The 23,297-nt window shown below is 54.1% G+C and overlaps 1 long non-coding RNA gene across 1 annotated transcript in view; it reads left to right on the plus strand.

Moving 5' to 3' along the window:
* The first annotated feature begins 1,547 nt into the window (after positions 1–1,547).
* Positions 1,548–23,297, plus strand: part of LOC308519266 — a 38,991-nt gene continuing 17,241 nt past the window's right edge. The window contains exons 1-7 of the long non-coding RNA XR_013995991.1: positions 1,548–1,846; positions 2,112–2,314; positions 4,984–5,088; positions 5,302–5,988; positions 7,584–7,696; positions 11,949–12,076; positions 20,640–20,714. This is a non-coding gene — a long non-coding RNA (uncharacterized lncRNA). The remainder of the gene's footprint in view (positions 1,847–2,111; positions 2,315–4,983; positions 5,089–5,301; positions 5,989–7,583; positions 7,697–11,948; positions 12,077–20,639; positions 20,715–23,297) is intronic.

The raw sequence follows: 23,297 nt of genomic DNA on the forward strand, positions 1-23,297 counted from the left end.
CTGAAAAAGAGGAGCAGGGTTTACTGTGAACCTCAGAGCAGCAGGCGAGGAGCCAGGGAGCCCAGGAAAAAAAAGCAAGAAAAAAAAAAAAGCAGAGAGGCTGACTTGGCGCTGGGAGGCCCGCTCCCCTCGTGGGGCCCAGCTTGTTGGAGAGAGATGCGCATTGCATGTCTGGAGTTTCTCCTTCCACTGGGCCTCCCGGAGGCACCCCAACCCAGGCTGGGGGCTCCTGCCAGAGTGTCAGCTCATGATCTCTGGGGCTGCAGGACTCATGCCAGGAAGCACTGTCTCTAAGACAGACTCCAGGGACCCCGAGTGCGTGACGATGGACGCTCTCTGGTGGCTGCCTGGGCTCCCACACTGGCCTCCCACGCGTGGAGGGCGAGCTGGAGCCCCCGTGACAATGCAAGCCCCTCTCCTCTGCCCGGGAAGGCTAGCAACTCGGCCTGTTGGCGCCTGATTGGCCGAGCAGGCCTGACGACAGGGGCTCCTGGCCGCTGATTGGCCCGGGCCGCTCGGGCTGTTTCCTAGCTATTAATACCGTGGCTAATAAACGTTCTCCTGTTGACGGGGATGCTCGGAGCCATGATTTTTTGAAGCTTTCTTGACGTCTGTGGTTGGCGCGGGCCTTCCTGTTGGGGGGGCTCTCGTCCCCGAGGCACCTTGCACGCCCCCCAAGCTATCAGTGGGGTGTCCTTGCCTCCCTCCCATGATCTGACACGTTAGGGCGGCTCCCCGCCGTGAACCCCAAAGCCCACTTTGTCCTCGGCGCCCGTGGATCTACCCACGAGCCCGGCGCCCAAGGCGCTGGGTGTCTCCGCGGCCTGGTGGCCCATGGTCACCTCCCCGTCACTAGCCGTGGCCTCTAAAAAGCCTGTCCCTTCGTCTCTGCCCCAGGACACCCCGTCTGTGCTACAGCCGCCTCGAAGGACCGCGGGGCCCGGGGCGGGGGCGGGGGGGGGGGCTCTCTCGGAAGCTGCCCTGCAGGAAGGGCGGGGGGCGCTGTTCCAACCCGATACCCCCGCGGGGCCCCGCTCCCTTGCCCCTTGGGGACCCATCACTCATGCTCACCCCTCTCCTGTCACCAGGCGCTTCATCCGTGCCCTCCCGGCTGGCACCCACCTGTCACCCTAAGATAGATCCTTAGTTCCTTTCAACAGCGTGTTGACCTTTGCGGGAGGACATTTGATTGACGGCCCTGCCCGCTCTGCTCCTCGGTGCCCGGCCGAGCTGCCGAGAGCGCCACCTGTTAGGGATCGGATCCCGGGGGCCCGGCGCGGCTCTGCGGCAACATGTGTCACTGCCCGTCTTCCCGGGGCGCTGCGGGGGAGTGGGGGGCTGCTTTCCAAAGTGAACGTGTGGGCAAAGCACCTCCATTTTTTGGGGGTACCCCATTCACCTCCAGGTGGGACACAGACCCCGAAAAGTCCTGTCCCTAGAGGGACAAAGCTCAGGCGTAGGTTCCTATCACAATCCCGTTAGGGGGTACCGCCTTGTTAGCGTGGAGAAACGGGCCCCCTAGCAGAGGAGGGGGTACTGCAGGTTCTGGGTACACGGGTTGTAAAGAGCAGCAGAGCCTGGACTCAAAACCCGTTTTTTTTTTTTTTCCCCTCATTTATTTCTTTATTTTTTATTTTTCGGAGTCGAAGGCGCTGTGTGCCTAGTCTCCCGTGTCAAAGGGAACCGATCGGAAATGGGCGGGTGGGCTGACAGGGGGTGGCAGGCGCGGATTGACGGTTGGGAATCGGTTATCTTGCCCGGGATGTGATTTTCCAGGACAATACGCAGGCAGCATCCTTTTCTCTCCTTAAGACGCCTCCTCGAATAGAGGTTCCGAAAAAGCCAGGTGCGTGCCCGAGCACCCCTGGAGCCCCGCTCTACCCTCGGCCCACCCGCGAAAAAACACCCCTGGTCCCCTTCTCTCGGAAGACGGTGCGCACAAATGGCCCGGGTGGCGAGCGGGCTCGTGGAGGGAAAAAACACCCGTGAGCACTGGGTGTTGGTCATGGCGGCGAGGGGCACTGCGGCAGAATTTTTTCCTCCCTTCTTTGCTGCAATCTGGGTGCGGCTAGAGCAATTTGTCATAGAATCTGGGGGGCTCATTTTTCCAGCCAATCACTTTTGGAGAAATGAGCGCATTGCAGCAGAATGCGCTGACGTCAGAGACCACCCCTTCTGCGCCTCCATATAAACCCCACCCAGCCAGCCCCTAGCGCAGACGGCGACGAGCTGGATGGAGCGCGCCTTGCCTTGCTGGCCTGGGCCGCAGCTCCTCCGAAGAACCGGGGCGCCCACGCGAGAATCTCCCCGCCAGGTGAGTCGTCGGCCATCCTTGGCGGAAAGGATGTGCAAAATAAAGGCTACACCTCGTCCGGGTCGGCCGCTGTCCTCCTGGACATGCCGAAGGACAACCGCCGGGACCTTCTCTGAAAGGTGGCCACCTCGCCTGGTCCCAAGCATCGGCAACAAAATGCTGTCAGGAAGGAAAATCTCGAGGCACATTTTTTTTTGGGGGGGGGAATCAGGGCCCCATTTTCATCCAGTTCATGAGGGTAGGGAGGGTGGTGGGGGCTTAAATGAAGAGGAGTGGGAGGAATCGGCCCCAAACCCATGTCGGGATCCCGTGTCCCGTAGTCACTGGGGTCCAAAGCCCCGATTTTCTGTGTTTAAAGCTACCTTTCGAACCACAAATGGTGGGAGATATGGCGGCCGACGCATTCTGCATGCCCCGCGGATTAGGGGGGAAATGCACCCGAAGAGAAAGGTCTCCTGGGCATAGTCCTCCCACCCCCCAGGTTCTGCTGAGCACGTTGGTGGCCTGTGGGCGTGAGGAGTAGAGGTTCTTACCCGCCAGGGATTCCCGAGGCAAGCACCCAGATTGAGTGCAGAGCCCGCTTTAGTGAAAAACGAAGAGTAAAATTTCTAACCGATATCATCTGGGTTCACTCGGATAAACCTCCTTGTTAACGGTGGAGAGAGATGGCGCCCAAGTGCAAACCTGCCAGAAGCCCCCCACGATCAGTTCTGTAGGAAGGGCGGATGGAGGGAGGGCCCAGTAATTGGGGGTCCTGGCAGGGGAGAAAAGGGGGGTGGGTTGTCGTGGAGAGAAAGCTGTGTCTGGGAAGCAAGAGGGAAGAGAGGAAAAAGCAGAAAAGGGGGTGTGTTTGGGAGGTCTGGGTGCCGTGAGCTGGGAATTGGGGGTCGGAGGGTCCTTTCAGCATTGCGTGATGGTCTCTGGAAGATTCTGACATGTTGCGGGCTTTTGATTTTTGATAAAGTCGCCGTTTGCCATTTCCTTTGTCCCTGTCAAGCCCCCCCATACCACCCCCTCCCCACTCAGGGATGGCGGGCTGTGTGTGTGTGTGTGTGTGTGTGTGTGTGAGTGTGAGTGTGAGTGTGTGTGCGCGCGCGCGCGCGCGTGCGTGTGTGTGGGGGGGCGCTAGCGGGTTGCTACGTGGCAGGTTTCTGGAATGTTTTCTTGATGGCCGCCAGAGGGCGCTGGTGGCACTGCGGAATTTTGGGGGGCGGGGTGGGGAGGGGAGGTGGCCTTTGTTCTTCTGCTGGAGGGGGTCAGGCATGAGATTTACTGGAGAATTCTGTATTCATTACCCAAGTGGGGAATGTTTTAAGATCCCTAGGTTCACTGGGGAACGGCTGCAGGGTTCGCGCTGGGCGGAGATGCCCTGATCCACACTGGTTGCGTGACTTGGGGGTCGTGGAAATGCGTGGACGCGGATTAGTTTATTTCATTTGGTTTTCGGTTTTCGGATATCAGGAAGGTGTGGCTCATCTGAGCCGGATGAAGAGGCCATGCAGTAGTCAATTAGGCGCCATCGTGCGGGGTCTTGGAATTCTTGCTGTGGAGAAGGGAGGGAGGCTAGATTGGGGTTGGGGGTGGGGTGGGGGGAGGGAGGCAATGGTGGTTTGGATGAGTTGCGGTGGTTTTGGCCACCTTTATATTATTTTGTAGAATACCATATTTTGCATCATGTGTCCAGAGACCACTGAAATGAGTGAAAGTGCTGTATCGAGAACGGGATCTTTTACGTTTTAATTTGTTTAATTGGACTTACCGAAGGTCGGGGCCCAGCTTTCTGTGTTTGTACTTATTAAAAGTGGAATCATGTTCTGGAAAGACCCTTATGGCGAGTGTTTTCTTGATATCCTCATGTCTCTTTGGTGACCCCCACTGTTGCGAGACACAGAAGGCCCTCTGGGCGGTTGCGTGGGGGTGCTGCCGCATGTCCACAGGTGGATTCTGGCTGGTGATGGCGTGCCTGCGTTTTAGGGGACTGAGTGGTCTTGTGTGATGAGCTGGGGTGGGCTGTGCCCACCCTCATAGCCTGAGACCTGTTGGGCGCTCTCCCGCCCATTCTATGCCAGCTGTTGCCCTGGCAGCTGCGGGCCAGGCACGGGAGGGGCGAGAGGCGCCCTCCGCAGGTGGCTGTGGTCTTGGGCTCTGGAGCTGACTGTGCGCCCCCTAGCGGTCGGTGCCTGCAAATGTTCTCAGCCCGCCAAATTCGGCTTGAGTTTGCGCGTGCGCATAGTTAACACTTGTGTCCTGTCAATCAAGTCCTCCTTACCCCCTCCCACTTCTCTCCCTCCTCCCCTCCCATTTCTGCTCTCCCTCCTCCCCCTCCCATTTCTCCCCTTCCCCCTCCCCTCCCGTTTCCCTCATCCCCCCTTTACCCCCTCCTCTTTCTGATTCCTTCCTAGCTCTGTACCCCTCCCTCTTCCCTCCTCACCCCTCCCTCTTCCCTCCTCACCCCTCCCTCTTCCCTCCTCACCCCTCCCTCTTCTCTCCTCACCCCTCCCTCTTCCCTCCTCACCCCTCCCACTTCCCTCCTCACCCCTCCCTCCTCCTTTCTCTTCCGCTCCCCCCTCCTTTCCCTCTGATTGCCCCCTCCCTCTCTCTGCTGTTCCTGTGCTGGCCATTAGAGGTCATCAAGATGGTTTCTAATATGGCCCCCTCCTATGCTATAGGTTCTCTCTTCAGGGATGACATCACCATTCACCTCCTTGTCTTCAAGGACCACCTGTCGATGCCCAGCTGCTGCCAAGGTGCTTGCTGCTCATCTCCACCTTATGGTATGCAACCCCTCCTTGTGGTGGTTTATGTACAACATGGCGGCCAAATCCGCCCCTGCCACACTCCTCCCACTATCCCCAGACCCATGAGCAATTAAAGGACAATTTTAAATTTTAACTAATTAGTTTTAGTTATAATTAACTCATTTAAATTTTAATTAATACCTAGAATTGGGCTTTTAAGTGGTTCCTTTAACCTTTGATCAATTGCAGAAGACCTCAGGAGCGCCCCTTTTTGGATCCCACCAGCATACCAAGCAGCCACTGGCAGAGACCCCCTAGGACCAGGACCACGGAGGCTGAAGAGGACCAGAACTGACCAACCAGCTGTTCCTCTTGGCTAAAGACTTAATCCAATGCCCTAGTGAGGGGGCATTGGACATTAACCCCTGACCTTTGCTATGCTTGTGCCTATTGCTATGAATACTTTCCTGTAAGTCTCTGCTTGTGTTAATATGCCAGCGACCTGGAGTGTTTCCCTCCCCAAGGAGGTGTCAGTTTTTCTCAGCTGACCCTATTGTTGCCCGGGCGATGTCCTGAATAGAAGGACCCCTTTGGGAACTTCTCAGGAGGGGGACCTGGGCCAAGGGCTCCGCCAGCATCTCACTGGCAATTCCAAAGCCGTGGTGGGCTTCTGGAATGAGCATGAGCCCTGACGTCATGGGCATCCTTGTCCTTTCCGGGAATGGTGATGAGAAGAGCAACCTCCTAGGGTTGTTGTGAGTATTAAATGAGCCAAATTAGCCTGGGGCAGGACTGGGCATGAGGAGGTGTTCAGCAAACATTTGTTGAAAGTTTGATAGGTCAGTCCATCCCCATCAGTGTCACTTGTCTGATGCCTCTTGTTTATTTTCCCCACAGCTCTCCGCCAGCCCCTGTCCACGGGGCTCTCCTGCACAGGTAGGGCGCCACCAAGAAGGGTGATGGGCTGACTTGAATAGGAACATCAATTATGCATGCAGTCATTTCCAGAGCACTTTCTGTGATCTTTGAATATGTTATTTCTTTGTCGGACATATAGGTGATGATCATTTACAGATAAGAATGAATTTGGCCATGACTTGAGTCATTTTATAAAGGTGGGTGGGGATTGAATGGCCCTTCTATGGGACAGGGTTTATTCACATTTACAGTGAGGGCACTGAGGCTGGAGGAACGTAAGTATTTTGTCATACTGCTGGCAAGACGAGGGGTCAGAGTTGGACCCTGGGTGACATTGTCGCTACCTCTTACCCCCCTGGCCCAGAGTTAGACTCAGAGCTCTTGATGTCTAATCAAGCATTTGACAGCAGGACCGTCTGTTTGAAATCCTAGCTGCCTCGGGTGGCCTTGGGGGTCTGGGTGGCCCCAATGCTGCTACCATGTGCTGGCTCCACCTCAATAATGGTGTGACCTTACACAAGTCGCTTAACTTCTCCAGGTCTCAGTTCCTTTCATGGTCTAAATGAGGATTAAAAATAAAAAAAAACCCCACCCGCCTTTATCTACCCCACACGGTGCTTTTGAAGACCAAATGATGTCACTACTAGGAAAGTGCTTTGCAAATTGCTGTGGAAATTGCAAGGTCCTTAACACTCTGATTGTTCGCATGCCCGGCCCTAGTAATTGGGCTAGCACCCAGTAGGTGCTGTGAGTGTGTGCGCTCAATAAATAAATTTCAAAATGAATAAAAACAGAATTAATTCAACAAACCTTTTCTGAACACCAACAATATGCCCAGCACACCAGGCCTGGTACGTGACACAAAGATGAAGCAAACAGTCTCTTGGAAGCTAATTGGGGTCCTCATTTGCCCAGCACTTCTTTTCGTCCCCTTTTAAGCCAAGCAGTTTTGTCCAGACAAGACAAAAACAACTCAGGCCGCTTTGAGAAGCCCAGCTTGGCGTAGACAATAGCTCCCGCGCCTCTGAAAGGGCCTGATTGGATTATATGGCAAATGAAGGTGGAAGGGCCACTTGGAAGGTGGCGAATGAAGTGGGCGGAGATCTGCTTTGAGTTAATCCAGGCTATTAGGAGGGAGCCTTTTGTCTTCCAGAGGCTTTTGCCACTGCTTTTTACATCCTTAATGTAAGGACGCATAATTTATGGTCAGTGAAATCCAGGCCCCAGTGAGATCTGAGTGGGCTGTAAACGCAGGCCTCCCCCCACCAGCGAGTAAATACAGTGAACCTTAAGTCTTCCTTTGCGGTTTGCAAAGGCCTTTTTGCAATTGCCAATTCATTTGAACCTCACAACTCCCTGTCCCGACCCGGGGCTGGCCTACCCCCTCCCAGGGGATCCGAGGCTGTCAAGGGGCCCTTCAGATTGGGGTCCACACGCATTTGCACCCCCCTTGCCTCTTGCGTTGTAAAGGAAGAGGTGTCCTCTGCACTGGTCATTCCTGTCTCACCTCCAGGCTCCAGTTATCCCTTCCGACTTCCTAACTGCTCTCTCTGCAGCCTGAGCCACTGGCTCCTCCTGTCTGGCCACTACCGTCTCTCTCTTTCCTTTCGCAGCCACGCTTCTCCAAAGGCCTGTCTCCACTTGCTGTCTTCCTTCCTCACCTCCAATTTCCTCTTCAATCCACTGCTTCCTGCCTTCTCTACTCCGTCGAGCGGCTTTCACTCAGGTAATGACTTTTCTGTAGCTTAAGCCCGGGCAGTTTCCAGCTCATGGACACATGGACACCTTTCCAGTCTTTTTCTCATGTGGCTCTTGGGCCCTGGTTCACACCTGTTGACATGCACTCCCTCTAGAATCCACAGGGACACCTGCCCCACCCAGCATCCCTTCTCGTAGGACCTCATGTAGCCAGAGCTACATGAGGCTGACCCACCTAGTGCTGAGGCCCCAAGTTAGGTCAGTTTCTCCAAGCCATTTTTTTCTCAGTTGCAGAATAGGATTAATAATGTTCACCTGGCAGGTCTGGCGAACTCTCTTGCAGGTAAGAACCAGACACTATTTGAGGGACTTGAAATAAGGCCATTAAAGTATTCGTGAGAAAATTCAATTAGAGCCACCAGCAGATTTTCTTACAGGTAAAGTTCCCACGGGGAGGACCATAGAGGGGGGAGGCGGGGAGGAAGAGGTGGGAGAGAAAGAAAAGAATGAGCAAAGGCACCAAAGACAATAAAGTAGGGAAGGGGACTTAGAAAATATTAACATCGACGGAAAACACATCTAGGGAAAGGTTTCCTCTAGTGTCGGGTTGGGCTAAAATAAACAGGAAAAAGGTTTTAAATTAATGATCCAAGTGACAAGTCCCAGGAAGCTTTCAAATCAAATTGCCCCGTTTTGGGGTTTTAACGCCTATCGAGTCTAACCTCTTTACCGCCTTCATCTTGGTTAAACTCTCCCTGGCCCCTCGGCTGGTGATTAAGTCCTGAAGGTACACATAGTCTTTCAATGAATGAATGGCCAACAGAAAGCCCTTCCCCTCCCCCCAGCTGTGTTTTTCAGTTTCCTTGCACTTTCCGCCCTTTTCCCTTAATGAACACAGGGCTAGTCTTGGACCTTGTCAAGGAAGAGGCTGCAGCCGCTAATGAGGGAGCTGCTGGGCTCCAGTGCTCCTCTCCTAAGGAGCCTTCTTTGTCTGCGGAGGAAAAACACACTGATTATCATAATGAGGCGAACTGCCGTCTGCAGGGCAGAGGCGATGGTCCCAAGGCCACACTTGTAATTTCGGGGCCGGGGCCGGGGCCCAGGGCTCCTTTGCTCCTCATTTCAGCCTTGGCGAGGCCCATTGAGCGGGGCTGGACGTGGAAGGCGGCTTTGGGGAGAGGGTTGCTTTGCAGAAGGTTCCTTTGTTGGGCCCGGCGGGCAGCTGCACTGGGCCAGGGGCTGCCTGCCTGTGGGAGTCACTCACGGATGAGGACATGGGCTGCAGGGCTCCCACTCCAGCATGCACCTCACTTGTTTCAGCATCCACCGGACATGAAAAGCATGCCATGTCACAGGTGTAGGGCCCGGGGGATTATCACAAAGGCACCCCCCTGGAAGGGCATGGTTTGGGGTTCACACTTTGGTCCCGCATTCTGAGGAGAGTGAGGTTCAGAGCACCGGAGGATTGCCAAGGGGACTTTACAATAGATCTTGCATCAGAACGTGTCCTGTCCCCTCTCATACGGCCTGCGTCCCACCTGAACCCCCTTCTATCCTGATACTTGAAACTCCCCCTGCCCGTTAATATCAGCAGGTCTGGCCAGAGCCTGAAACTTGCCCTGTGTGTCTCCAGTTCTGGACATTTCCCACCCCGAGGTAGATCAATCAGTTAAATTAGGTTATTTTAATTACACTTCAGGCTCTGGCCAGACCTGCAGCCAAATGGAAAAAAACTAGGAGCGAAGCGGGGTGCTTGGAGCTTTAAAACTTGATTAGTAGGAAATTTACGCCTCTCCCTTCACTTACCTGTCAGCTGAAGGCCTGATTCAGGGTTCTGCCCTCTTCCCCAGTTAGCAAAACCAGCTTGCACCCAGCTCCCCAATAAAAAGGTTGAAGGCCCTACCTTAGAGGTGACCCAGATGTTGCTCAGATGAGGGGACTGGAGAGGAAAGGAATAGAACAATTCCTGGGGTTTCTAAATGAGAGGATGCATTTTAATAGGGAAAAAAAAAATCCAGAGGACCCTTCTCACCTCAAATTCATACTGATAATTAAAATACAAGCCCAAGGTCACTGGTATTTCAGCATTTGAGCACCTGAGGAGGGGTGGAAGGCATTAGTTGGCCAGGATCTTGGGGGTTTGTGTTATTCCTGGAGCCCCAGCTGCCTGGCCCTAGGGCAGTGATGGCGAACCTTTTGAGCTCAGCGTGTCAGCATTTTGAAAAACCCTAACTTAACTCTGGTGCCGTGTCACATATAGAAATTTTTTGAAATTTGCAACCATAGTAAAACAAAGACTTATATTTTAGATATCTATTTTATATGTTTAAATGCCATTTAACAAAGAAAAATCAACCCAAACAATGAGTTCGCGTGTCACCTCTGACACGCATGTCATAGGTTCGCCATCACTGCCCTAGGGGAACTGGCTCCCACATCCCCTCCTGCTTGGGTTTCTGGGCCCGCTGGTCTCTAGCTTTTCTGTGTTCACCAGCAGAGGGGTCTGAGCTCACGGCTCCCTTAGGGGTGGCACCTGCTTGTTCACGTGGGACCCTGCGTCCCACTCTTCCAGCTCAGAGGTCTTGGGTGACTTCCTGGGTTGACCCCTGACCTCCAGAGCCCACGCTTCTCCACATCCATCCTTAAGTCAACCTTGGAGGGTCCGGTGATGGAGGAGGAGGCTGTAGCCAGCGGGGTGGGATCCTAGAGGATGAGTAGGACCCAGAGATGCTCCCCCTTCTCCAGCTATTCTGAGTTCCGGTTTCCTGTTTTTGTTTGTTCCCACCTCTGTTCTTCATGCTACCTTCTCTCCTCCCTCACCTTTCCATCGCCACTTCCTAACCTAGTGTTTTGGGGGTGCCCTAGGCCAGCCCACACCTCCTCTGGGTGTCCCAGCACCAGCTTGGCACACGTGGGGCTCAGTAAAAGTATGTGGGATGTTTGTTTGTTTGGGCAGGTGAGTCAACGAAGGACCTCGGCTGCTAGAGGAGTTGTTGGGATGCTAGGAGTTACATGTAGGTCAAAAGGATGGAGAGTGGATTTCAATTTAGGGAGGGGTGGGCACCCCCACTTGAGCAGGGGCCTTGCCGGTCTCGCCCCTTCATTCACTCACGCGGCCAACCTTCATCCAACAGTTGATCATTACTGAGCTAGCCCATAGCCCGGCCCGGCCTGAGCACCCGCCACACTAGCCGGTCCCTTGATGGCCTCTGCCCTCGGGAGAGCGGGCCGGGGGGTGTCGTTGCCGAGGGCGGCCTGGCCTCCCAGCACTGGCGCAGCGACTGCTCTGTAGAAGGCAGGACAGCGGGACTGCGAGGGGCTGGCCTGGTTTGCCTTTGGGCCAGTTGGCCGGTGACCTTTACGTAGCCAGCCTCTCCTGCCCTCTCTGCCTCCCCGACTCAGCCCAGAGCTGAATGCACCCCGGAATGTGGTATGTGTACCCTTGGGCTCTGGCCACATGGTCTCCCTCTTGAGTTGGGGTCCTTGAGCTGGACCCCTCCCTCCATGATACCTGCCTCCCGCCTGGGGCTAAATCTAGCTCCTTTCTTTGGCTAGAGACTGTCCTATGCAAAGGATAGGTGGCTGGGAACCTCCAGGGAGCTCGGTAGGCTCTGCCTCCGCTTGGCTGCCTACCTGTCTGCTCTACCTGGCGGCTCCTCCCCTGGTCTGTTGTCCACTAGGAGCTCTGCTTTCCCCTTCTCTGTGCCTGACTCACCTGGCTTATGACCCTGTGGGCCTCAGCTGCCAGCCCGATGTCTTACCTGCCCCTGCTGCTACATTGCGTCACCCACCTTTCACCTGCTTCCTCTGGCCCTGCTGCTAGGTCCAGACACCCCACGGGCCAAGGAGCCATTTCTCCATCCTGCTGCCCAGGTTGCCAACAGGCCCCCAGTGCCTATGGGACAAGCCCCTGCTGGCATGCTACCTCCCGCAAACACCCTCAAATACCTACTCCAACTTGCCTGGCTTCCCAGGGTCTGCGCGACCTTCGGTCCTGCCTCCTTCCCTCACAGATCCCTTGTTGTCCCCAAGCAGGTCATCCCATGGCCTGCCCCGCCCCTGTGAGTCCCTGGCCCTGCTCACCCCACGTTACCCCAGGTCTCCAGTTGGTTTGGGAGCTGCCACCCTGGCCTTTGGCTTTTCCATCACTGCTCATTCCCATGAGCCACCTCCCTCCACCGAAAACCAGACTTCTGGTGAGACGGCTCTGCCTTTTCTTGGAGTGTGGCTTTTCTGGGGTGCTGGCCTCGCTGTATTCTAACTTTCTGTTCCTCCCCAAGGTTGACCCGGGGCCGGGTCAGCTGAAGAACTGACGGAAGAGGCAGAAGAGCCTCCGGAGGACACCGCCCTGGACCAAGCCCTCCTTCCCAACCCCGCGCCCAGCCTCTCGCCTCCGTCCTGGTTTGGGGTGAGTGTTTTGCTTTCTTGAAACACCAAGATTTCCTTAACACATTGCGTACCGCATAGAAATCTCTAAGACACACGCCAGGGACCGCACGTCTTTGGGCAAACTGCACGTTATTTAAATCATCATAATGCACTTTGGGTGTTGTTTTTCAATAATTATAACATTTTTATTTACTTAAACAATTAAACAATTAAACAATTAACGTTCCTGGTACTTTTTTAACGTATGGTACTGTGTAAAACATTTTCCTCTACGAAGAGGGACCAAACAAAATTTACATAAGTATCTAGATTCGCTGCTTTTTCCATGGGCGTGAGAAACGAGAACACTCGTGAGCGGTCCTTAACAGATGGCGCGCGAAACACGAGAAAACTCCTGAGCGGTACGAAATGTGTTAAGTCCACCTCACATTCAAGAATGTACACATTTAGCTTGGGGGGATCACGACCTTCTACTCCAACTCGGGGCCTGGGAATCTGGCTGCTGACTGGAGCCCCACCAGCCAGCGTGTGACGGGGCCACCTGGTTGACCGGATGCTGTGGGCACCCCCCACCCGCCCCCCTCCCCCCGTACGGTAAGTGAGGAGCGTCCAACTCTGGTCTGGGCCCCGAGAGCCGGCTTGGGTCAGGCACATAATAGGTCCTCAACAAAGCTTCACTGAGCGTGTTCATGAGATGAATGAGGGTGCACTGCTCTCTCTCTCGAGCACCCCCCACTTGTGGAGACGCGGCAGTAGGCATGCCTGTCTGCTCCGCAGCTAGAAAAACATTTCTGCCCCAAGCCATGGCAACGTCAGTCCCTGAGGGAATGCGGGCTCCTCGCACACGAGGCTTTGATAATGTCCTTTAATCAAATAGTGGTTTTGAGTGAGTCCTCCTCTTGGCCTCTTTTCCTTCCCCCTGAAATTGCAGCGAGACGGGAATGTTTGTGTTTGTTTACACACAGTCAGTGATGGTGGGGAGGAAGAAGAAAGCGGGGCTGCAGCCACACACCAGCCCAGGCGTCATCCGTCTCTCCGCGGTTCCCTCGTTCGCGCCGCCTGGGCGCTCAGGACGGGGGTCCTTCTGCGGTGCCCGAGATCAGGTCTGCCTGCAGGCCCAGAGGGTCCACTTGGGTGTCCTGGGAGGTTGCACGCAGCGATGGGGACAGCTAAGCAAGGTGACAGGAAGAGAAGAGGCTTTGCGGCCGGCACCCTCCTTTCTGGGGTCCCGGTGGCCGAGTTCAGGAAAAGGTGAAGCCTGAGTCCCGTGGAGGGACACTGGGGGTTTTCGGAGGTGGCAGCCCAGTGGGGGTGTCCTGGTGAGCGGCTGGCCCTGTGCCTGGCCAGCCTCTCGTCTGCTGCTCCCGGGGGAGCTGCTGGGTGAACGGTGAGCGCAGACTGCCAGGCGTCCAGCCGGGAGGTGAGGGAGACCTGTAGGCCAGGGTGAATCAGATTCAGTCCCCCAGATGCCTTGGGGTCCCACGCAGCACCCACAATGCTTTTGAGGGCATTTGCAAGGCAGCCCCGTCACAGCCCCGCCTCCTCCCCGAAATGGAACCGGGGTGCGGATATTGAAATAAAACACATCGGTGTAGGCAGAGAGGGGCGAGGGACGCGGACCTGGGCACTGCTGCCCGTGTGTGCTTGTTCTCACTCCTGGGGGAGCCCGGCAGGCTGGAGAGAGGTGGGGTGTGTGTGCCCAGGGCTAAGCCCAGGGAGGGGCCCCAGGAAGATGGTGCCCTGTGATATTTACTCCACAGCTGGCATTTGCCAAGCCACCTGCAAACACGGTGCCGAGGAAGACAGGCGGGGGCAGGAACTTTACACAGAACTCCTGGGGGGCTCGATCCAGAGCTTACTGGAGAGCTCCGTGGAGCTAGCCTGAGGCAAATGCCCAGGGCTTCTAGACTCTTCCTTAGGGCCATCTCAGGACTCCTTCAGGGTGGGCTGAGCTGAGGGGCAGAGTCAAGGTGAGAGCAAGTGCCCAGCCAGTTCCAGACTTGGCCCCTCACCCTGCTCAGTAGTTTAGGGTGGCTTTGGCCGAGCTGTATTTCAGGTACACTTGTGAATGGTCAATTCTAGGCAAATACACGTGCTGGGGTTCGTGTGGCATAAGCACAAAATAGATAATAATAGATCAAATTCTCAATGAAAGAAGTTGAATGTATCGTAAATCAGCCTTGCATCCCAGTCATCCCAGGAATGGCAGAAGGGCCGTTGTTAAGCGTCAAAAAACATTTTCAGGAGAATTCTTTTCCGGTGGATCGGTGGATCGGTCCGCCCTTGAGCAGTAAGGGGTAGACATGAGACCCGGAACAGCCAGAGGACTCTGTCGTGGTGGTGGGTGGCAGTTTTCTGGCCATTTTGTCCTTATACTCAGCTGTTCCCCGGGGTCTGCTGCTACCCGGATGCTTCCGGATGGGCACAGATGTCGGGGAAGAGGCGGTGGCCTTGTCTGGAAGCTGGCCCTCACGCCCCGCCTGCCTCCCCAGGGGCAAGGGAGAGGGGCTGTGTGTCACCCAGCCGCTAGACTCGTGGGGAGGGAGAAGGTGCTCCCTCTTGGCACCCCCCAGTTTGCCCACCTGTAGGTTTGCTTGTGGGGCTGAGCGCAGCCTCCAGGGTCCCTGCCCTTGTGCCTCCTGACTCGTGATTCAAACCCCAAATGTCTTTCCAAGCACATTTCTCCAAGTCATGTCGAAGCCTGGCAAGACCCAGGGCAGCGCGATGCATGTGTTTCTCATTCATTCATTTACATGCAGAAACTTAGCCGTGTTTTTATGTGCAATCTGACGTCCAGAAAGAAAAGGAGAATCTGTCCATCTCTAATGAGCTTGCTAATGAATTTTTCCTTGAAAAGAGGAAGGCGGCTTTACACAGAATTTACACAATTTTTCCTTGAATAAAAAAAAAAAAAGGGAAGGTGGCGTTACACAGAACGGACCCAAATTAAGGTCCCAAGAGTTACAGGGCCACGGCCAGTGTAGAAACCAGCAGCGTTGGCTCAGTGTCTCAGAGTCAGGAAAGGTGCGAAGGGAGGGAGCCCTCTACAGTACCCTCCTGGGTACCCCGGCACTGCAGTAGGACGGGACAGGGAGAGGGGTCCCAAGTTCACTTGGGGCCAGTAGAGGTGGGGGGACCCCCTACTTTTGCCAAGGCAAGTTGCCTGGTACCTAGGAGGGGCGTTGTTGAGGTGCCCATACATCCTGGCACTTCTAGTGCCTCCCTAGTGCGTTTTAGACACTTGGACCCATATTCCAGTCTTCATTGGAAAACAGATCGCTCGAGCCATTGTTGGGGGAACTCAGGGTGATTAGAAAGTCTCCAGATATGTCTCTATTTGTCTTCTCAGCTCCCTGCCCGCCTAAGTCCTCGGTGGTCACGGGGACCAGTGAGCAGAGCAGGTGCTGGGTGGCTGAGGCCAGGGTGGCCCCACCTTGGGGGGATGTGTGTGAGAGAGGAGTTAATTAAGGGAAAGGATGGCGGAGGGTATAGACATGACTCTCTTAATTGCTCTCCAATTTCTTTGGGCTTAGAAAAAAAATCCAGATGGAGACTTCTTAAATCCCCCATCCTGGGGGTCGGGGCCAAGGAAGGCTCCCCACCACCTTTTGCTTGGCGTCGCTCTGCGCAGTGAATAGGGTCTTTGGCAGGGGCTTAAGGAGGAGACTCTTAGCCTGGGAGCTCCCAGGGCCGGTTCAGCTGGGAACAAAGGCGCGGGCAGAATGGAATGTGGGGGAGCCCCGTGGAGAACAGCCACCTGGGGTAATTGGGAGGGCTGAGTGCAGATGAGTTTTCCCAGGTCTGTGAATACATTCTTTCAATAGAAGGTGCCTTTTCTTCAGATGAAAAGAAGAAAACCTCAATTACCTTCCCCTGAGGAGGAGGGTGTGGGAGTGTGTGTGTGTGTCCCCTCTGGGGGCTGCTGCCCCCGCGGGCTCCCTTGCCCTTGTGTGTGTCTTCAGAGACGCAGACAAGAGGCGACACAAAGGCGTGCTTAGCCAGCCATGCCAGCGCGTGACCCCGGCCGTGCTCGCGCTCCCTGTTCTAGGGCTTTCTTTTTGCGAGATTCTCAGGAGGAAGAATCAGTGGCTGTGCCTATAAACAAGAATTTGATCAAACTGGGCCCGACGCCCGAGAGACAGAATGGGGCCAAGGACAAAACTCCAGGATGGAAAGTTGGGGCAGGAGGACAGTCAGGGGGCCAAAGGCTGACCGCATGTCTGTGCCGGCCGTCCAGGGCCGCAGCTGCGTGGCTCCTGCCGCCTCCTGGCCCTTCGTTGAGGCCACCCCCGGGTGGAGAGAGTCCTTCCCACCAGGCTAAGAAGTTGGGGCTGACGACCTGGGGAATTCATGGAACTGTGCTGGGATCAGGAAAGTTGGGGGAGAGTCGGTAGGGACCCCCCTGGAGCAGGAACAGCCCGGAGCAAGGGGACCTGTAGAGATGGAGGGAAAACAGAGCCACCATTGCCCCAAACTGCCCCGAGGGCTTGAGTCCCCTCCCTGGGAACCAGGGCAAAGTCCCTGCAAGAGAGGAAGGAGTCCCAGGTCTCAGTCTTGGCTGGTGTCTTTGTGACCACTGGCTTCGGGACCTCAGGTTTCCCATCTGTAAAGTGAGGCAGTAGCGTGTCAGGTGTGCATAATCCATGAGGCAGAAGAAGCCTGGGTATCAGTGTTGGACAGGCCAGGCCCTGTTTCACCAGGGGACGGGTCGGAGGTCCCAGGTGTCCAGATTGGGCCCCCATAAGTCTCCTAGCTGGGCACTGGGATGAAGGCACACCCCTGCTACTTGGGACTGGTCAGAGGAGAGCTTCTTGGGACCCAGGGTCAGGCAGCAGCCCTAAGAGGCCTTTTGGACACGTGGTTCCGGCCTATGCATGGCACTGACTGCAGTTGGCCCCTGTCTCCAGTCCTCTGGGACTCGGTTTCCCATCTGTGAAATGGGGCGGTGCCTAATCACCATTATCTGAGTGCCCCTGTTGCTTTGGGACCCTTCCAGCTTCCTCGGTGGCCATCCGTGGCCTGTTTGTTTGTTTGCTGGGTCTTTAGAGTCAGGGGCTGAGATTACTGGTCCATTAGCTTCCAAGAGATGTACTTTAGGGTGGCAGGCCTGGCTGTGAACCTGTTGTCACGCTGGCTCCGCTCGACCAGCCTGGCGGTGGGGTTGCAGCCAGTAGCCGGCCTCCCGGTCAGCTTCTTGCGAACACAGATTCTAATAGTGCTCACGCCCCACACTCGCTCCAAGGGGCTGTGTGGTGCGAGGATTGCATTTTATGGAGCACTTTTCCAAATGTGTGGGCCGCCGGCCAGTCCTGGAAAACCTCTGGGCAGGGGAGCAGTCCCTGTGTAATGAGACCGGCCCGCGGCTGCAGTCCCAGGAGGGTGCGGCGGCCACACCTCCCCCGTGGCTCGCCCTGGGCCTTTGGGCCACGAGACCCTTGGCAACACACAACACCCCCGTTGGCAGCCTGGCCCGCTCCGCCGAGAACTTCCTGAAGAAGCCGTCGGGGTGGCAAGTTCTGGAAAAGTGATCAGCAAGCGGCCCTGTGCCGCTGTGCGCCTCAGCCCCAGCTTTGCAAACATTCCCAGCCATCTCTTTGTGCTTCAGTGGGCGCCAATAAACAGCTCCCGGAGCCTCGGTCAGGCTGCACCCGTCATTACCATGGTGGGCTGCGCTTTGTTTGGTGACCTTGGTTACTACAATACCTGCGAGCTGAAACAAGGAATCAAAAAATTGCCAGCTTCAATTAGACCAGCAGACTGCCTTTCCCAAGGCTGCCTCTGCCATTCTATCCATTAACGGTACCCATACGCCAAATAGGCCCTAATTCTCTCTAATTGCCCACTCCTGGAGCAAAGAGTGAAATTCCAGGAAGAGGCATATGTAAACATCCTTCACCACCCACCAAGGGGGGTGAGGCGGCTGAGGGGGCCGGCGACAGAGAGAGGGGACAGGATTTCAAAAGATGTTCCAATTACCGCTCTCATTTTTGTAAATGGGCCCATAATGCACAGGGCCCTGGCCCTCACAAAGGTCCAGGAAATGAGTTCTGCACAGACCTGCGTCTCAGGGCGGGCTCTAAACATCCAGTGATTTGTCCCCAAAGACAGGTCAGATCACTTAGGTTCCATGTGCCTCCAGAAAAGAGTGAGTTTAAAGATCTTGGGCCGAAACCGGTTTGGCTCAGTGGATAGAGCGTCGGCCTGCGGACTGAAAGGTCCCAGGTTCGATTCCGGTCAGGGGCATGTACCTGGGTTGCGGGCATATCCCCAGTGGGAGATGTGCAGGAGGCAGCTGATCGATGTTTCTCTCTCATCGATGTTTCTAACTCTCTATCTCTCTCCCATCCTCTCTGTAAAAAATCAATAAAATATATTTAAAAAAAAAAAAAAAAAAAAAGATCTTGGGATGCTGAACCAGAATGTTCTAACCCCATTAAGCCGGGGAAGAGATAGGGGTGTTGTCCACGGTGCCTTCTGGGTGGATCTGGAGCTCTGCACACCCTTTTGCGAGGTCTCCCAGGCACCAGTGTGTGACAGTTGTCCCTCTGGACCCCGTAAGGGGACCTCGTGTTTTCCTGTGGCGCCAGGCACTGGCTCATCTTTGCAGCTTCTCTGACATTTGTTAAGATTTCAGCCCAGGACCGGGTTATTAGCACAACACGCAAATCCAGGCCTGTGTCTTCCCCGAGCAGCCTGGGGCCTGCACGAAAGTTCGTCCAGGGCAACCAGGAACTCTGAGGGCGCATGGTCCCCCACCCCCAGCAGAAGCAGGTCCCATTAGACTACCTAAGAGAGCAGAACAATCCCCAAAGTACTTCCTTGCTCCTGTCCGGGGGGAAGTGGCCGTGCCCGCTGTCTGTCCGGCTGCAATTTCAGGCTCTGGAGTCCCTCTGTCCTCTTAGGGCCCCGTGGGTGGTGGGAGGGCCACTGCAGGTGTCTCAGGCTCCTGGGAGGGCGGGGCACATCTCAGGTGGTAGGTATCCCGCACAAGGTCCCGGAACCCTCAGATATCCAGTCCGCCCTCGGGCACTCATGAGCTGTAACTGCTTCATCAGTACTTATTTTTAAAAGACTTTTTGTTTTTTTTGGATAGAAAAGCAACCCATTAGGGAATAACAGTGTTTGGGAAGCTCAAGACCAGGGAAGGAGTTTTGAGGAGGGTTTAGAGGTAAAAGGTGTATCCCCAGTGCCCCGTCCAGATGTTGGGGGCCCCAGTGAGTGATGCAGCAGGGAATGGAGAGGCAAAGGCAGCAGGGGTATCCCGAGTGGCTTACGTCAGGGCAGGGGAGTTGGCGAGAGCCTTTTTCTTGGGGTTCCCTGGAGGGCCAGGGGCAGCCTGCACCCTCTCATTGTCTCCCCAGTCTCAGGCTCCGCCCCCTCGCCTGTTCAAACCTCAGCCATTGCAGACCACCTGTTGGCCACACCTACTTACCTTCACTAGACTCTAATCAATGTATGTTCAAAATCCACTCACTTAAAAATTTGTAATGAATAGACTATTTCTTCTGAGTAATTTTAGGTTTACAGAAAAAATCAGTGGTGAATCCAGAGAATTCCATTTCAACCCCCACACCCCCAGTTTCCCCTGCCATTAGCATCTTGCATTAGTGTGGCACATTGTTATAATCGATGAGCCAATATACGGTTGGCTCTCTGGATCCATGGGTTCTGCACCCATGAATTCAACCCCACGTGGATTGAAAATATTTGGGAAAATAGTCACATTGCTGCTGACAGCGTGTGTTGTGTCGTGAGGCCTACAGTGGCTGCTGGCTGCGTCTACTGAACACACACAGGCTTTTTTCTTGTCGCCATTCCCTAAACAATCTCCTGTAACAACTACGTACACAGCATTTACACTGTATGAGGCATGACAAGCAACCTAGAGGTGATTTAAAGTCTGCGGGAGGGTGTGCATGGGTGACATGCCAACACTACACCACTTCGGGTGAGGGACAGAGCACCCGTGGATTTCAGTATCTGAGGGCTGTCCTGGAACCAGTCCCCCGTGGGCGCGGAGGCAAAACTCTATCATGACCTACCTGCCATTACCCAACTCACTTTCTTTAAACTCAAAATTTAAGGCAAATGCTTGAAGTCAGGGACCCTTAATGCCGCCCACAACCCACTTCTCTGTGTCATCCCGGGCCTGCTGCTCTGCTGGTCACCTGGCCACCACCTGGCTGCACTGTTGACATCTCCCTGAGCACACGCCGATGGCCGCTCTGCCCTTCCAGCCAGGCAGAGGGCCCTTCCAAGGAGCATCCCGTCCACACTTTTGTTGTCCAGCTCAGCTCTCCCTTGAGCAGTGGCCCTAAACTCTTGGGTTTCACAAAACAGAACTTAGTCCATGGGCAGCACCAACCACAGGAGCCATGTTCCATGCTGTCCCCTGCCCTGTCCTCTCCATCTGTGGCTGAAGTTGGGGTGGGGAGCTCGGCAGGCAGGTGAGTGCGTGACCAGTGTATTAAGAAGAGAGATGCTTGGCATCACCAGTTCCATACTTGGCTAGACGTTGGGGAGTCCCTGCTCCATTCAGTTGGATGAGGTTCTCTTCAGTGACTAGTGCCTTGTCTTTCCAGACGAAGCCATCGTCCGGAATTCCTCGTGGGACGCGACCTCAGACACAAGCTCCCGCACCCTCCACCTGCGAAATCGTAAGTTCCTGGAGAGCGGAGCGCATACCTGTGGCCTTGTCACTGAGGGTGGGGGCCGCCACTCCGCACACTGCCAGGCGAGCCTGTGGGAGGGACTGCTGAGCACTGGTCTGCTTGCAGGGAGGTGGGCGCTCAGCAAGCGAGTCGAATGAGGACCTTGGGGGGCTCATGTTCTAAGGCAGGACCTCCAGCCTCTTGTGTTGTGGCAAAGAATTCTATAGGCGGCTTCGAGTGCCAGACCCTAAAAGAATTTCTTTCACTCCTCGAAATGAATGGCCCTTTCATTCCCGAGGGTCCCTATGGCTCTTGTGCTCAGGGCAGCCTACGATGGAAGTGCCCTTTTGAGCTGGGGGCCTTCACAGGCCACTGAAAGCGCTCGGGCCGAGGGACCTGCCTTTCAAATGGGCTTGCAGCCCCACTGACCTCGCTCACCCCCTTGAAATGTCTGGAAAACAGAATGGGCAGATTTTCTGTCTTCACGGTGTCCGGCTAAACCTCTTCAAGTTCTTTATTGTTGAGAACTGAGACACTCAGCAATGGTAATGGGTCATTCCTTTTGTATTTGCCTTGAAAGGCCAAAATATTTTTATATTGCTACAAACAAAGCTGCCTATTTAAAAATGAACTCCATATCCGTTGTTTCCCACCGGGGAGACCGGGTACGACATGTGTGTCTCTGCGTGTACTCCTGGGGCCTGAAACTGCTTTCTCATGGGATAGCCACTCACAGGGCTGGGGGGAGTGCCCGCCCTGTCCCCAGTGGGTCTAGGCTACACTAACTTTGACTATACCTGTGCCTGCTCCTGCCATGTGAATGTGTTAAGGACTGTGGGTTGTGCACACCCTGGTCTTGGTGGTTAACTCGGGAAGGAAAAAAAAAAAGGCCTAAGGTGTGGTGATTTTATTGGTTCGATGAAGGAATGAATAAACAAATAGGTAAAGAAGCCACGAGCCAGAATGAGAGCGTACGCTGAACAAGATCCAATGGAGATTACTATGTAAGTCAATCAAATACTGAATCAGTGTGTAAATAAGGCCGCACACGAACTGGTATCAGGTCATCATGGACCAAGGAATATGTGTCATTCAAATAGAGAGCACCTAAAGTTTTTCAACAAAAGAATAAAAGCTAAGTAAAGGAAAGAAGAAGGAAGTAGAAATGCATAAACCAATGGTGACTGTACTGTATTGTATGTGTAAACGCCTGCTGAGGGGGTGGATTTTATGTAAAGCATTGTTATCATAAATGGTAATAACACATACAAGGGTGAGAAGAGACTTTTCAAGGCGATGGACAAGTTTATGACACAGATTGTAGTGATGGTTTCACAGTGCACACTTATCTCCAAGTTCTGATGTGCATGTGTACATTTATTGTACAGCTTTTTGTCAAAAAGGTAAAAATTAAAAAAATAAAGAGAAAGTTACTGTGGAAAACCCCACAAACCAATGGTGAGGTTCCGAGACCCGTCCAGGTGGGACAGATGCTGGAGAGACGGGACAGGTGATTGAAAGGGAGAAAGAAAATGGCAAGAAGCAAAACATTAAAGAAAAGGAAGGAAGATAACTTTAAAAAATGTTTTTTATTGATTAAGTTATTACATATGTGTCCTTAGAAAGATAACTTTTAAAACTTAGGAGATGAGTAAATATAAGGACTATGTTGGGTTATTATAAGCTGATTAATTTGAGTAGGTGCTCCTGGCATAGAAAAATAAACAACAGAGGGAGTTATAAGAATAATTAAAGAGGAAGGAGGATTCAGGGGACCACAGATGAGAAATAACTTTAACCAACAGTGGTTTTTAACTCTGGGTGCATATAAATAAGTAAATACTGAAATGAAAGAAGGCCAAAAAGAAAGGAGCAATAGAAAGGCTGTGCGAGCGGTGAGACACCTGGCCCTGGGTTGGGCATGTGGTGTGAGGGGCTTTGCGTTGTCAGTCCCTGGGAGCTGAGGTCCGTTGCATGAAATGATGAAAGAACAAGAGGATAAATAAAACATCTAAATGCAAGTCCAGAAATAGGGAAGATAAAGCAGCAGGTGTTAGGTCCAGAAGTACATTAATGGGTGTATTGATGCTGAGAGGAGGGGTAAAAGACTGCCACGAATCAAGGGGTAGGGTGAATCCAAGTCTAAAACTGCAGTGCTGACAATAAAATAGTAAGCATATCAATAAACAAGGAGAGGAGACCCTAAGGACAGCACTCCTGATGAGAGGTTGGGTGGGTGCGTCGGGGGGACGGTGGAGGTTCATGAATTCCCTCTGGGCAGAAGCTCTAGGAGAATGAAAGAAGGCAAGTGAGAAAGGGGGGACATAGAAAGCTGTAACAAAAGAGACAGGAAGAATACACAGGGACAGTGACTAAATGAACAAGGGGTAGACCCTCAGGAGAGGGTTAGGCTAGGACTGGTAATGAGGGGCCCTCACAAACTGGATCACTACTGGTCCAAATCTGAGCCCTCCATTCACTAGCAGAGGAGTAAATACCTAATAAAAAGAAAGAAAACAGGAAGGAAGAATGAATGGATGAGTGGTTGAAGGAAGCACAGAAGGAATTAATGAGACTGGGCCTGTGGGG

The sequence above is a fragment of the Myotis nattereri genome, assembly GCF_964212035.1.
Source record: "Myotis nattereri genome assembly, chromosome: 1".
NCBI classification, from domain to species: Eukaryota; Metazoa; Chordata; class Mammalia; order Chiroptera; family Vespertilionidae; genus Myotis; species Myotis nattereri.